Source organism: Stegodyphus dumicola, chromosome 8, assembly GCF_044657685.1.
Source record: "Stegodyphus dumicola isolate Sdum_Otavi_A_Nest chromosome 8, ASM4465768v1".
NCBI lineage: Eukaryota > Metazoa > Arthropoda > Arachnida > Araneae > Eresidae > Stegodyphus > Stegodyphus dumicola.
Window position 1 is genome coordinate 142,665,153 of NC_140775.1, and position 15,410 is coordinate 142,680,562.

The following is a 15,410-nucleotide window of genomic DNA, read 5'->3' on the forward strand; positions in this document are numbered from 1 at the left end:
ATTTTACTTGACAGGTTTAAGCTTCGGCAAACCGTCTTTGCTTCGCACATACTGAAGGGTGAGCCAATTTTATTAAATCGTATTAGTATGTATTTCACCTTTCAGTTTAACTTGAACGTATGTTCTGAATTTTCCGAAAGTAGCGGAATTTATTTATTATGTTAAACTTTGTGTTAAACGTCAGGTTGGTGTGTTACTAAATAGTTTTTTTATTGCGAACCTTGACTTTGAGTTTGCGATTTCTGTAATTAGAAAGTAAATAGACGATAAATCATCTGATTGTTTTTATGGTTCTAGTAAATTTGTCACCTTAAGAGTAGTGTAGAACCGTATAAGTAAAGAGAAGGAAATGTCTAATAGTAAAGAATTTTGAGACTGATTACTTCATGCGAAGAATTTTGATAAACGATCTTCAGTTTAATAAAAGGTCTTAAGAATTAATAAAAAGTGATTTTTCCATCTCTTGAAGGGTATGCAGAATTTTAATTATTGTTAAGACCCAAAAAAAGAAAAAAGGTTGAGTTTTTCTAGTTAGTATTTAAAAATCTCAAATGTCTATCATCCATATCATAAATTTATATAATATATATCATAATTTTTTCTGTATCTATTTCTTCTATATAATCTGTATCATAAATGTTTTCTTAAATCAATTTGATTTATTTGCGATGAATTTAACGTTTGATGCTTTTGCAACAGGAGAAAGAAAAATTACATAGATTGCAATGTTTTCCCTTATTCTCAGGTTCACAAATTTCTAAAAAACATTTTAGCTATCCACTGTTTAAAATAGCTCTTACCCAATAACATTTTAAATGAATATACTTTTTGTAAAAGCAGAAATTTAATTTTCATACCCAGGTAGACGTTGTTCAATTTAGTTTAACCTTATTCAGTTTAGTTCTCTGGCTTCAAATTTATAAATAAGGAACTTAAAGATAAGTGGACTGTACGTATAAAAGACGAAAGCAAGTTAGTCATGACATCCAAGGTAATGTACATTTAAGGAACAGCAAGACTTTTTAGAGCATTTAAGTTGTAACTACTTTAGTTTGAATAACCATATATTTTAGTCACGCGACAGTTTAATTATTATTTAATTCCATTCTGACTATCGCGCACTATAAATGAGGTTAGAACACTCCCTAGGCAGTGAGAATCTTGCTCGCAGTTAGATAAGCAAATGAGAAATTTACACAAAACGTAACAATCTCCCATTGCAAATTTTTCTTTATAATCCATTTTATGAAGTTTACAATTCAACTGAACTTTTCTAATAACTTTAACTATTTCAGTATGTACTCTGAACCAGCGTATTCACAAGTATTAATTTTATTGCTAATCCAGTGTACTTAGTCTGTCCAATAAATACGCGAAGTGATCTTGAGTAGGGTGACCTTGAGTTTAAGTTAGGCCATGCACATTTGCTGCTCTGTTGAGAGGGGACCCACTGAAGCGGCAGTAATCGCCAGACGTTGAAACGAGCGTACAGCTAGAGGTAGAATTTTTTTTTTTTCGGGGGGGGGCTTTGTCGACGATGGGTATTAATAAACAGATGGAACAACGAATCAACATCATATTTTTGGTCAAACTTAGAAAACGCTCTTAAGAAGTTCAATGAAATGTTGGCGGCTGTCCATGGAAATAACACACTGAAGACAGCTCTTGAGTTGATCAAGAGTTTCTGTGAAGGCCGTGAAGATTTCAAGGATGAGACAAGGCCAGGACAACTGTCGATCTCTTGTGTTGAAGACAACTTTGAACGTGTGTGGTCTCTTTGCTTTCCGATCGTCGATTAACTGACCGGCTGATTGCTGATCAACTGAATTTAGGAAAATCATCTGTGCACACGATTTTAAGAGAACAAGTTGAGAAATTTGTGTGCAAAAATTGCTCCAAAGTTGCTAACACTTGACCGAAAGCTTAAAACGACTGAATGCTGCATCGACTGGAAAAATTCCGTTCAAACGTCCGGATTCCTTGAAGGGATCATCATTGGTTCTTTCAAGTCAAAATAATCATTTGGGGGCGGACCACGTGGAGATGATAAAGCATGAAACAACAATATACCTGAAGAGCCTAACTTCTGTTGACTTCCAAGTATGCTTTCAACAATAGACACAGATGTGGGACAAGTATGTTGCTATAAATGAGGAGGGGATAAGATTGATGTACCCTAATTTTGTAAAATACAGTATTTACATCAGTTTGCGTACTTATTGGACAGACTACGCACTGTTTGATAAATTCAGTCGTAGGGTTTCCCTTAGTTTGAATAACCTATTATTCTAATTTTTGTTATCTTTTTTGAGCTCCTCAGTTCCCCTTGCATTTCCTCTCCAGGATGCAAATTAAGTTAAAGTGAAGAAAAGTATATAAACGGGCGAAAAAAGGAAGTTAAACAGAGGGTGATTTCGCTAGTATAGACACGTTGCTATTTTGTCCTTCCTGTAGTTAAATTTTAGTTGCCGCTACGCCTTCTGTCCGTTTATTTAAAGTCTATCACTGGTGTAGGTACCAGAGTCAGCCTGTTAGTTTCAAGTAGTCCAACACTACTCTCTGCTATTTAAAGTTATTTTTAAATTATTCTTAAGTTTCCACCGCAAGTAGTCGATGTTATTGTGAGCACGAAGTACGTGTATTTTTTTAAAGAGTTTAATCAAATAAAAGGGTAATTTTAAAACCTTTCCCTGTGGGCTTAATTCTTCACGCCTGTGCGAGAAGTCGCCTGGCTTAGTACTAAGATCGTGTCTTTGCATGGCAGCTAAATAAGCACTATCCTACATAGTTACCATGGTTACGAGGCAAATTTGGAGAGAGAAAAGGACTCCGATATCCCTGTAACAGACTGTAATAATAGAATAGTAACAGACTGTAATAATAGAACAGTTAACAACGAAAACTTCAGGAAATCTTTTCCTTCTTGCAAAGCGCCTTCAAATGAAACAATATGAAAGAACCTGCAGCAGACCATCTTATGTCCTTCTTCCTTTTATTTAGTTGTACTGACATATGTTATTAGATTATGTACTATGTTATCAGATACAAACATCAAGCATCGTTTTTATTTAAAACGGGAAAGCAAATATTTAAATGTTTCATGAGGAGATGGTGCAGGCTGAGTGGAATGATCATTCAGACCTTCTAATTAAAATAATATTATTTTGTTCTGGTTAAAATAACATTATGTGCTGCTCTCTAACAACTAAGTCATTAATTAAAAAAACTTTTTTTTTAATACTGCAGTTTATGAAATGCGTTGCAGGTTTACAAGTTGCATTATCCGCGTTGATTTTATGCTTCAATAAAGGTCACATCGTACAATTTCGAAATCGTTATAATTCTTATTTCGTTTACAAGTGCAAAAGTAAGTATTTCCCCTTATATAAAATATTCAATTTCTAACAATTTTTACAGTTCACTGTAAATTTTATTTTATTTCTGTAAAATTAACAATATTTCTTAAGAAAATTCTTTTTCTCTACCAAGCCAAACCACCGAGGTATATAAAAGTCGCTATATTGACTACCCACTTCCGCCAAAAGACTTTTTCTGTGGTTTAATTCTCTTATTGGGATTAAAATGCACTATATTTATGACAGTTTTCATAGCAATTTCGATTATTTTGGGATTAGCAATACATACAGCCAACTTTTCTGGCGAACAATGCAATGAAATGTTATCAAATTTCTCAAATTATATTTGTTTCAGTAGGAAAATAAATCCATTTTCGGATTTATTCATTGAACGACAACCGTCGGTACACAAAGCTATTTTTTATACCTATTTTGTTGTATAGATATTTTCATCAATTTTGACAATATTTCTTCTCATTAAAAAACTCGATTGGGATTTTTCGATGAATACTTACAACCCATACTTCAAAATTATCAGCTGTAGATACTTTTCGAGGGTTAAACTAGGATCATAAGGATCAGATTGCTGTTTAGTACACAATTTTTCAACTTCATTTCGTCGTCACAAAAATTCTTCCTCTGCTCTTTTTTCAACTATTGCCAGAGGATTTTTTGTGCTTTGCTTCATTTTATCTTTCAAGTACTGTTTGTTATATTTCGATATTCATCTAAAGATCTTCATTTTCCTCAGTACATTTTTTAAAAATTCGACATTTGTTAACATGGATGAAATCTTTTACTAATTCCCATTATCATTATCAAATTCTTGAAAAAGGAAATTTTTCTATTTTTGAACGTTTTTCTCATAAGTTCTTTACAAATACATTCCTTCGTGAACATATGTATTTATACTCCAATTTGTGAAAATTGCACAGCAGAAAAAACTCATAGGGAATGTACTGTAGATTATGATCTGCAAATGATTAGAGCTTCAAAGTTGACTTGCTGAGCTGAGCAGCTTCCCTGTAAAGCAGCCATATTAAACCATCCCCCCTCTTCTCTGGTCACATGCAGATGAAAACTATTTAATACAGATTGCAACATAAGAATTAATGAACAAAAGTAAGTAAAATGAAGTATTTATTTATCAAAGTATATAAACTCATGAGACCGTTGCTATTCTAAACTGTTCTTGATAATCTCATCTATATCAGTCTTGTAACTACTAAATGCTACTTTTAGAATATCACTCGTATGAGAATCAGTAAGGCGATTTCGATATGTATTTTCTGCATATTTTATTTTCGAGTAGGACTATTCACATAGATGCGCTGATTCGAACTCACGTGAGCAAAATTTTGGGCACGTTTTTGTACGGCCTTATATTGTTCAGGCACCCTTTTTAAAAATTTGGTGCACTCTTTTTTCTCCCTCTTTTTTTAAAAAATAACTTCCAGTTGTGTATTGTTTTTCATCTCAATAAATTCGTCAAATAGCTATGTGTAATTACAGACTAGTCAGTTCTGATATTGCCGGTTCCGAGTGCCAGGGATTTTCTAGAAGCAACAGCATGTTATTGATTTCCTTACATTCTTAAATCTGAGTTTAAATTCTTCAGATAGTGTTGGTTGGTGTGTTGAGTTATGGCAAAGCACACGAGGGCTATCTGCCTAAGGGGAGGGATGCCTTCGTGGAGGACTTTCTAAGGGAAACTGGCTCGTATATACGTTACACATGAGAAAAACCACGAAAACGCCCATGCTGTCAGCCCGTTCGCGGGATTCGAACCTCGGACCGAACTACCAATGTTCGCTGGTGGGTCCTTCAGATAGTGCAGATAATAATTTGAAATAACTGTATAGTTTTCTGGAGAAATTTCAATACCATCCTGTTTAGCTGTTGTCAAGACTGGAATATTTTTCAGCATTTGATTTTGTATTTCTTCGTGGTAAATTTTTCAGTTTTAATAACAAATTTTTTCAATAATTTCCTTGTCTGTGAAAGTATTTCATTTTTACTCTCTAAACCACTACTGAGACTGTTGAGCTTCTCCGTTATGACTCAAAGAAAAGCTAAAATAAACCATCTTCCTCCATTTTGCAGTTCACTGTAAGTTTTATTTTATTTCTGTAAAATTAACAATATTTCTTAAGAAAATTCTTTTTCTCTACCAAGCCAAAGCACCGAGGTATATAAAAGTCTCTATATTGACTACCCACTTCCGCCAAAAGACTTTTTCTGTGGTTTAATTCTCTTATTGGGATTAAAATGCACTATACTTATGACAGTTTTCATAGCAATTTCGATTATTTTGGGATTAGCAATACATACAGCCAACTTTTCTGGCGAACAATGCAATGAAATGTTATCAAATTTCTCAAATTATATTTGTTTCAGTAGGAAAATAAATCCATTTTCGGATTTATTCGTTGAACGACAACCGTCGGTACACAAAGCTATTTTTATATCTATTTTGTTCTGCTTTCGAAAAGTACAAATAATATCGAGCTAATCTATAGTCTGCTCTGTTTTGTTCCAAAAAAGTTTCTCGAATTGATTTCTGTTTATTAAAATATCTAACAAACACCGAGCATTGTGATATTGCTATGTGCTGAAATCAAAAGACAAGCTAAAAAACTTGCAGTTTTCCAAGTCTTCGATTACCTTATCACAATAATGTTTTACAATATCTTCAATACGTCTAACACAAGCATAATCTGAGAAAGCTATACTTTTTTGAGAAATTATTTTATTTTGTTACTGTGTAAGATCGTGCTCGTTTAACTATCATGCAAAGACACGATCTTAATACTAAGCCAGGCGACTTCTTGCACACTCGTGAAGAAATAGCACACAGGAAAAGGGTTTAAATTGCCGTTTTATTTGATTAAACTCTTTAAAAAATTGCACATACTTCGTGCTCACAATAACACCGATTACTTGCGGTGGGGACTTAAGAATAATTTAACAATAACTTTAAATGGCAAAGAGTAGTGCTGGATTACTTAAAACTAACAAGCTGACTCAGCAACCTGCACCGGCGATAGACTTTAGTAAACAGCAAAAGGCATACTAGTAGCTAAGATTAACAGTACGAAGGACAAAATAGCAACGTGCGCTATACTGGCGAAATTACTTTGTGTCTAACTTTATCTTTTTCGCCCTTTTAAACACTCTTCCTCACTTTAACTTAATTTTAATCCTGGCGAGGAAATGCGAGGGGAATTGAGAAGTTCAGCAAAGATAACAAAAATTAGAATAATTAGTTATTCAAACTAAGTAAAATCCTACAAATGCGCTGCTGCAAATGGACGAATCCCCTAATTGTTTCTTTTCTTTTTTTTTCTTTTCTTTTCTTTTCTTTTTTTTTTTTTTTTTTTTTTTCTTTTTTTTTTTTTTTTATCTCTCAAGAAAACAAGAAAAGTCAACTTGAGGGATTCTGAAGGAATGCTATGCCTAGGTATCAGACAGTCTTATTTGCGCTATCTGATGAACTTTCAACTATGAAACTACGCACTTTTGTTTAAAGTGATAGTAGCTTTGAAGAAGTGATTATATAAGTATTTATATATATTTAAATATTTAAAATATTGAGTTCTGATAGCTATAATTAATAAATGGTCGAAATGAGTGTTACACCGAGTATTGCTTAGAAAGTGGGAAGTGTAAAGTGTGGCAATACTTTATGATGATGGAAAATTTTTACGAGTTTTTAATTAGTTCACGCATAGTGTTTGTTACTACGATCAAATACTAGTCATCTTCCCCTTTTTGATAAGCTACCAAGCGTGAAATTTGCGTGTACAGTGTTTGTGGAGGAAAATACAATATGGTAAAAAGAGTTTTTCAAAATACAATTAAGGTTTCTTAAAACTTAATATTGAAACTATATTTCACACTTATTCAGAGGCGAATATTCATATATGCTGCCTATAGGCTGAACCAAATCACCGCCTATGGTATATTTCTTACAACACTAAAAATAAGTAATAAAATTAGGAATACGAAAGTTATGCAAATGTCAAATGTTTATTAGAATGACATAAAATGCAATAAAATCTTTATTCCAATATAATACAACAATTCATTATATTATAACATATTTACATATTATAGGTATACAACTCAATCAAAATCACCTTTCCTTTCGATCGCATTACACCTTTCTGAATTTATTCTCAACGAAATCACATCGTCTAATGAAATCGAATTCGCAGTATCAGATTCAATTGATAAAATTGCTAAATAATTCAGTCTGCTTTCAGACACAATTGAGCGTAAGTATGCTTTGATTCATTTCAATCACGAGAACAAACTTTCCGAAGAACTATTACTTACTGCCATTGATTTGAAAATTCATAAAACTATATCCATATTAGGAAAAATATCAAGCAGATTCTAAGCTCTAATCCAGTTGAACATATCCTTGATATTTACATTTTTATTTCTTCTAATGCCAAATACTCTTTGAGGTGGAAGATCTAATCACCGAAATCATCCAAAATACCCTGTGAATAAGTTTCACATCATTTTAACCCTTCGCTCCTTATTTCTCCAACGGAGATTTTTCAAAGTTTAAAGGGGACGTAGAAAATTTCGAATACCATACCCAAATTTCCAATTCTGAGATTAATCGATCCACAATTGCAAGGAATATGTTTATTTAGGAATAATTCTTACTACTGGACAGAACATCTTCATCAGTCATTGCCGATGTCATTGAAATGTCGTTTTCTCTTTCTAGTGCGCTTTTTCACTTGCAGTGTAGTTCTGCTTACCAATCAGCGCCTTAGCCTCTTAGTCAGAGATTGTGAAGTTCTCACAAGAAGGCAAAATAAGTGAAATTAAAAATTTGTATAAATCGATGACCCGTAAAATATCTGCGTCTTCCAGTTGTAGTATTTTAGAGATTATATTGATAGGATTCAGAATATTACTCCCAAAAAAGTCATAAACGCAGTTTCAAATCTAGTGATACTCTTGATTGATCCTGCTGCTTCTGCCTTCATAATCATCTTCTCTGAACTGTCATTTGAGTTTGAGTTCAGAGTATTGTAGATATCTTTTTAAGACTTCAATAAACCTTGCAAGCATTATCTGTGCATGACCATCTAGTGGACAACAATGTCATCGTTTTTCTTCTGTTTCTCCCAAGACATCGTGTATGCCGAAAAGAAATTGCAGATTTCTTGCAGAAATGTAAAAGTATTTTTAGATTCGTTACAACATCTAGCCGTCCAGTTTCCAGCTAGATTCAATGAATGGTTTGAACAAAGTATAAATTTAGAAAATTTGCGTGCACTCTTAATTTGCGGAGAGCCTGCTACATGCTTCTGACGTGTTCACAGCATTATTATTCAACTGGCCTCTACAATCGTCTAAATTAATTTCAAGAGATGCCAAAGTGATTGTTATAGCAATATACTGTTCCGTGGATTTATGTCCAGTATTTGGTACGAATGTTGGGAATAGATCTGTTAATGTTCCACATTCTTGGACATAGCTCATGCAATCGGTAACTGATCTACGTGTGAGATGTCAGGTGTTGAATCCATGTTATTGGAAAAATATTTAGCTGTCCTTGTACTGATAGGTGTAACTTCTCTGAACCTTTAGACCATTATATGTACCACTTCTTCGTAAGTTGTAGACGAAAGATAATCTGTTTTACCGCTACCCGGTCTTCCATAATTCCTTAGATGTTCCATCAAAAGTGGAACAAATTCGGCCAATAGCTTCTGCCATTAAAACATTTCCATTGTGCCATGAGCCAAGAACTTCATCAGAACCTCTGAACGGAAGACCTCGACTATTAACTTCTTACGATGACGACAATGCTTTGTAAAGCTTCTGTCCAATAACGTTTTTCTTGAGCAATTTCTGCATTTAGAAAATAGCTTAATTTCTTACTGGAAGAGCTTGTCCTCAGAACCACCACAGAATTTTTGTGATTTGTAGATCTTTCGTGCTATTCTACGCATTGTTTCAGATTTTTCCAATCATTGAATCCTTTATCTCTTCAAAAAGACATATTTGCTTTGGGTAATAAATGACAAGGCCCACAGTGAATTCCACCATTTGTTCCAGTATAGATTACCCATTGCCGGTTTGAAACTTCCTGATTCCGAAATTCTCTTTTGAAGACTGTTGAATTCAAAAGAGGTGTTTGATCATTGTAGACTCGTTTTGAATTCTGAAAATCAGAATCTGCATTTTGAGAGTATCCATTTCGTGCAACAAAATCTATGAGTTCATCATCAACAATACACTTTGTGGGGTAATATTCAAATTTAAAAAACCGAGATGGTAATAAAGATAATATTGGTTGAACCTTCTTCTGCTCTTGTTCCTCGTAGTTTTCTGTAGCATCTTCATCTTCCCATACGGCAGATAGAACACTCATCTCTTTTGATTTCCTGGGTACGTGATCTTCGAAGTCTTCAGTCGGTGTTCCCGGAATATTCTTGGTGAAAAAAATATCAATAATACTAAAATTCAGTGATTTTCTTTTGTTTTCTTTGTTTGTCTTCTAACATTTTCTGGATTTCCATCCTCCTAAACGCCTTTTACCATCTGCCATTTGCCCATATTATATCTGTAAGGTAGGAAAAACTGCGAATGATAGTAAAGAACGAGGCGGCCGGCGCTGCTATGACTTTTGCTGCCCTGTGTGAGTTCCCTGGGACAGTTCATAGAGCTTTTCCCCTGAAACAGGAAGTGAAGGAATGATGACGTAATCATGCTGACACTGATTACAAAGACGCAATTCGCAGCAAAGAAATAAACGTTTTAAATTTTAAAAAACAGCGTTAAGAAAACTATTCGTGAAAAAATGGCTTTAATTTAAAAGAGAAAATGTTATCACTGTAATCCTTTATAGCGTTTAAAAAGTTAATAATACTTATTTATTAATTTTAACATAGTTGCAAAAATATGCTATGTTTTCTGAAAAGTTACAGGTCACCCCTCCTTGCATTTAATATTATATCATGAAGAAAAAATGTCCGGCATTCATTATCTTTTCTTCATCTGCATACTAAATGGGAGATCTATTGATCTTTCTATTTTCTAAGACAATTATAAAAGCAGCTTTTTATAGTTACGAGGTTGGAAACTTAGTTTGGCAAAGTTTTAAATATATATGTCTTTTTTTTTTTTTTTTTTTTTTTCTGCAGCTAAAGAAGAAGAACTTATTTTGACTGCCCTTGAAGGTGACAGCTTCATTTAAAAGTTAATCTAATCTAAGGTTGCTTTTTTGACCTAATTATATATTTTACATTGGCGTGTTTCTCTTCCTATTTGATATAGTAACAGTTTTTTTAAAACAATTGGTCTAACTTATACTCACACTTTTACATATACATTTAAATAAATACAAGATCGTTGTCTTAAGTTCGACAAAACAACTTTACTCACAGTATCTAAAGAGAATTCTTAATCCTTCAAAAGAGGGGGAGAAAGTATTTACAGATTATCAATGCATTCTTGTTTATTTTTACAGTTAGGGCTTACAGTTTTTACATCATCATAGGGCGTACAGTATTTACATCATTGTATTTACATCATCATTTATAAGTTCTGGTTTAAAATTATTCGTATCTGATTTATTATTCCTGTCATCATTTTCGTAATCCTCCTCAAAATGAATTTTCTTTAAATTTAATTCGCGCAATCTTTCAAAAGCACTCTACATTATTTTTTTTCTTGGCACAGTATTGGATTTTAACAGTTTCTTTGGCGGCAATCCAGGCAAGTGATTTTTCATGTCCTCTTCACAATCACTGCATATATAATATTCGCTGCAAATTCTTGCGTTCTTCACATTAACAGAATCCTGTCTTCGACACATGTATCCATTTTTTTTCGCCAAAAACAAAATAACCTTTAGAAAAATATGAAATACAATATCACTATCTTTCTCATTTCCATGAATTTTATGGCACGCAAGAAGACATATTATATGAACGATACTTTATAACAGTGGTCACAAACTTACATTACGCACAGGCCAATGCACAATTTCAAAGTAGCTGACGGGCAGCAATAAAAAAAGTTTTTTTTTAAACAAAGCAAAATTTGTTAATTAAATTAAGGAACTTTTTAATAGATATTTGTAAAAACATATAAATAAAAATAACGCAAAAAAATATCAAATTTATGCTTATATTTTGCCTGAAATCTAAAAGTTGGTATCTGTAAGGAATTTCTGTTGGTCACAATTTCAAATTCATACAGACAACTAAATATTAAAAAATTTCAGATTGGGATTTCTTCAACGAATTGTAATATATTGAACTAGTAGGTAACTTAATTTTAGTTTAAACTAAAACGAAATTTATTAAAGCTTCTCAAGAGGGACAAAACTTGAAAATAAACAATAACAACAATTTTCTATCTTTTCTTTTCTAGATTTTTCTATGACGCAAAACAGGAAAAATAATATTTGTACATAAATTAGTGTAAACATCTTTCTTTTTTACTGCACCTTTCAGCTACAACACCTCATGACGTTTCGATTTTCACGAAGTTTGTAATTTTGGAGGGAAATTACTAAAATGTCTCATCACAATTTGTAGACAATGATCGGCGGTCTAGTGCCTTTCGTAGACTTATTAATTTTCAGTTACGTAAAAACTGTTCTCATATAAATGTACTCAAAAACAAAGCGAGTATTTTTATTGCAAAAAGTCGTAACTTAAGATATTTATCCTTTATTGTTGTTGTCTGGTCCATATTACATGGAACAAGTGGTTACCAGAGCCTGCTCAGAAGAGAGATTGGAGTTCTATTTTCTGCCCCCAATTTTGAGTGAGAGTACCCTTGGAGGATACGGGGGTCACCACCCCTCTCCTCACCCACCAATCCATATGAAAGGACTTTCGGCTCGCCGCATATTTAGAGTGCCGCCATGCCGCACCAACACTATACATTTACAAACATCCATGTCTCACCCGAAATTCGGACCTGGTCCCTTCGGAACCTAGTAGGCTCCCCTAACTACTATCTGGGCGACATATTTATCTTTTGACAAATACTAATAAAAGTTAATCAAATTTGTATCTTGAAATTTTGAACAAGATTTATATCACAGTGTAAATTAATTAACTCTATTTCTAAATTTTCCGAAGAACTAAGTTCGTTTTTGGTAATGAATGTAAAATAAAACTGGATTCCAAACCATTAAAATAATAAAGCTTTTTCTTGAAATTCTTATCATAATAATGCTAATTAGTTTACGGGAAGTGTATGTGCGGGAAGCATAAAATTACTTCAAGGGTCTCGAGCCGCTAGTTTGAAGAAAATATATATGTGATTAAAATTAATTTGGGATGTCCACACTGCTAGTTTTAAATAGGAGAAGTTAGAACAAATGCAAAACAGTGACGTCAGAGTACTTCGTGTTAATCCCCTGCTAGGATCGCGTCTGCGTGGAGTCACATAAAGGAACAAACTTCTGACGGAGAAACAAAGTAGACAGAAGTCTTGAGGGTTAATCTTTACATTATGGTAACTTGGCGATTTTTTGGCGAAAACTTGGCGACCAACTCTCTTACAGCAACCCTCTATTTTTTTCCCCGCCGCCATTTTGTCTTCACGAAGTAAAGACATGTTTCTTTTCTTTTTATCTACTGAACACTTCTTCCAACAATCTACTAGCCGAATTACACTTATGCTAGAAATTTTATCTAACAAAACTGCTTAATCATGACAAATATTCACTGCAAAATTGGGAAAAAGTGCACAATACCATACTCCTTACACGTTTTTCAAAATAACACATACACATAAACCATGTACACGTCGATTTATTTTTACATCACAGAATTGCACAAAAATGGCATTGCGCACACTCTTCACTATATCCATGTACACTGCTTTTTTCTCATAAATTAGAAAAATTTCACGAAAATACATGACAATTTTCTAAATCTATAAACCCGGTAAAAAGAACATATATGAAATTACCTGATCGCGAAAAAGTATATATCCTTTCCAAATATGAACATTTCCACATATAAAATAAATAAAATATCCAAAAACATTTACCTCTAAATTATCTATTATATTATAAATGTCACCAACGAATTCATACCGCAAACATTACAAATACTTAGTGTCAAATATTTAAATTATTTCCATGCACTTTTACTTCAACTAAAACGTATACCAAATTCCTACAAAACATAAAATTCACAAAATAACTATCATTTAATTAAAATATAATTAAATTCAAAAACACTACTTAAAATATAAATAAGCACATACATTAAGTTAATAAAAATTAGCTTACAATCCTAATTACTTTAAACTAAATCATTGCTAATAACAATTTTCCCAATAATACCAAATTACTTTACTTCCACCTTACATTTAGAACAATGCATAAAAATAATATCCTCAAATGATTAAAAATACTAACTTACCTAATCTTCTTCAGAATCTTGATTACGTGTCCGATAAACTTTTCTTATTTATCCGCTAAATAAAAAGCAAGCGTATGCGCGCCTGTTTCAGGATCTTTAAAATCATACTTATAGTTGACAACAAATCAAGTAAAATAAATAGCTTAATAAAACATCTTTACTTCTATCTCGCAAAACCTTAAAGAAACACTTATTACTACCCCTTTCAATCCCACTAAATACCCATTTCGAATTCACTTTAGTTAGGGCCATGGGATCCAAAAATTAACGAACACTGTTTCACACAACACAGAATAAAGCCAAATAAAAAATTTCCAGATTTTTCCCGATTTCCCCCCCTTTTCCGATTAAAGAACCGTAATTCGTCCATTAATATCACATGACATATCCCATGATCTCTCATTTCCCTCACACAAAATAATGCGTAATCGGAACTGAGTACTGCTCACATTATTACCAAAGTCCCAGGTAGTAACCTTTATCGCCTCCAAAATGTCGCCAAACTACCAGTTACCATATTCTAAAGATCAGACGTCTTTTTTAACCATGTGAGTTCCCGCTGTGCGGTGAACTTGGAACAAGAAAGACAATATTAAAACTAATTTTGTATTAAATTTAATTTTATATTAAATCTAATTTGTCCCCTTTCCCTTTCTAGAAAGCATTACTTAAAAAAAAAAAATAAGTTGCTGCAGCTGCCAAATTTATAAATAGCAGAGGACTTTTCCCATTTTTAAAGATGGATTTTTTTTATTTACTATTTTTTGTTTTTCACTAATCTCAAAAACAAAAAAGGAAAAATAAAAAATGGTACGGCAGATTCATTGCAAATAATTTTAAGCTCTTATCAATCATTAATGATTTATTAGACCTTAAAATTACGTCCTTTTATGAAAGGCTATGCTTAGTAAAAGCATAAACATAATTTCATTCAATTGGTTTATGAAATAATCAAAAAGATGAAATTGCTTACGCAATGTTCCGTTTCACGCGCGTTCTAGTTTTCCTTATTAGCAGACGATTTTTGGAGGACATTTCTTTAACTGTATTAAAACGGCAACCGTAACTCGGTGTTTCAAATAGGGCTTTTGGCTGGATAGTTATTTATAGTTAATTACGCAAAGGTTTATTTTTGCTATGATGCTAGTTTTAATTTTTGACATATTATAAATAATATCTGTATTTTAGTTCAAAATTTTATCAAGGTTTTTGAAGGAGTGTTTCAGAGAAACGTGCTTTTCAACATACGGTGAAATGAGTTTTGTAAGTTTTATTTTTTTCCCATTCTTGCCCAATATTAGTTTTTTTTCCCGCAAAATTGTCTTATTTAAATTACTGAAATATTAATTTTTCAATAGGTATAGTCTTATGTTTAATTTTGTGTGTGAATTCATTTGGTAAAACAGTGCATTTTAAAGATATGAAATTCAAAATGTTTTAATTCCTTTTAAAATGAAATTATATCATCTAAATAAACTTCTGAATTTTTTTATTTAGTGTGTAGTCTATATACTTGAGAACTTTTTTATTATTTAGGTCGTATGTCATATACTCAGGCCGTTTTAAAGTCAGATTTTAACGTGCAGAATTAATTCGTTAATTAAATCCATTATGTACGTATTCAGATATT

At 32.6% G+C, this 15,410-nt stretch overlaps 1 protein-coding gene across 1 annotated transcript in view; it reads left to right on the top strand.

Moving 5' to 3' along the window:
- Positions 1-14,840: 14,840 nt before the first annotated feature.
- The window catches only part of LOC118183144 (supervillin-like), a 77,827-nt gene continuing 77,257 nt past the window's right edge, over positions 14,841-15,410 (top strand). The window contains exon 1 of the mRNA XM_035352571.2: positions 14,841-15,043. The gene's annotated coding sequence lies outside the window, so the exon portion shown is untranslated. The remainder of the gene's footprint in view (positions 15,044-15,410) is intronic.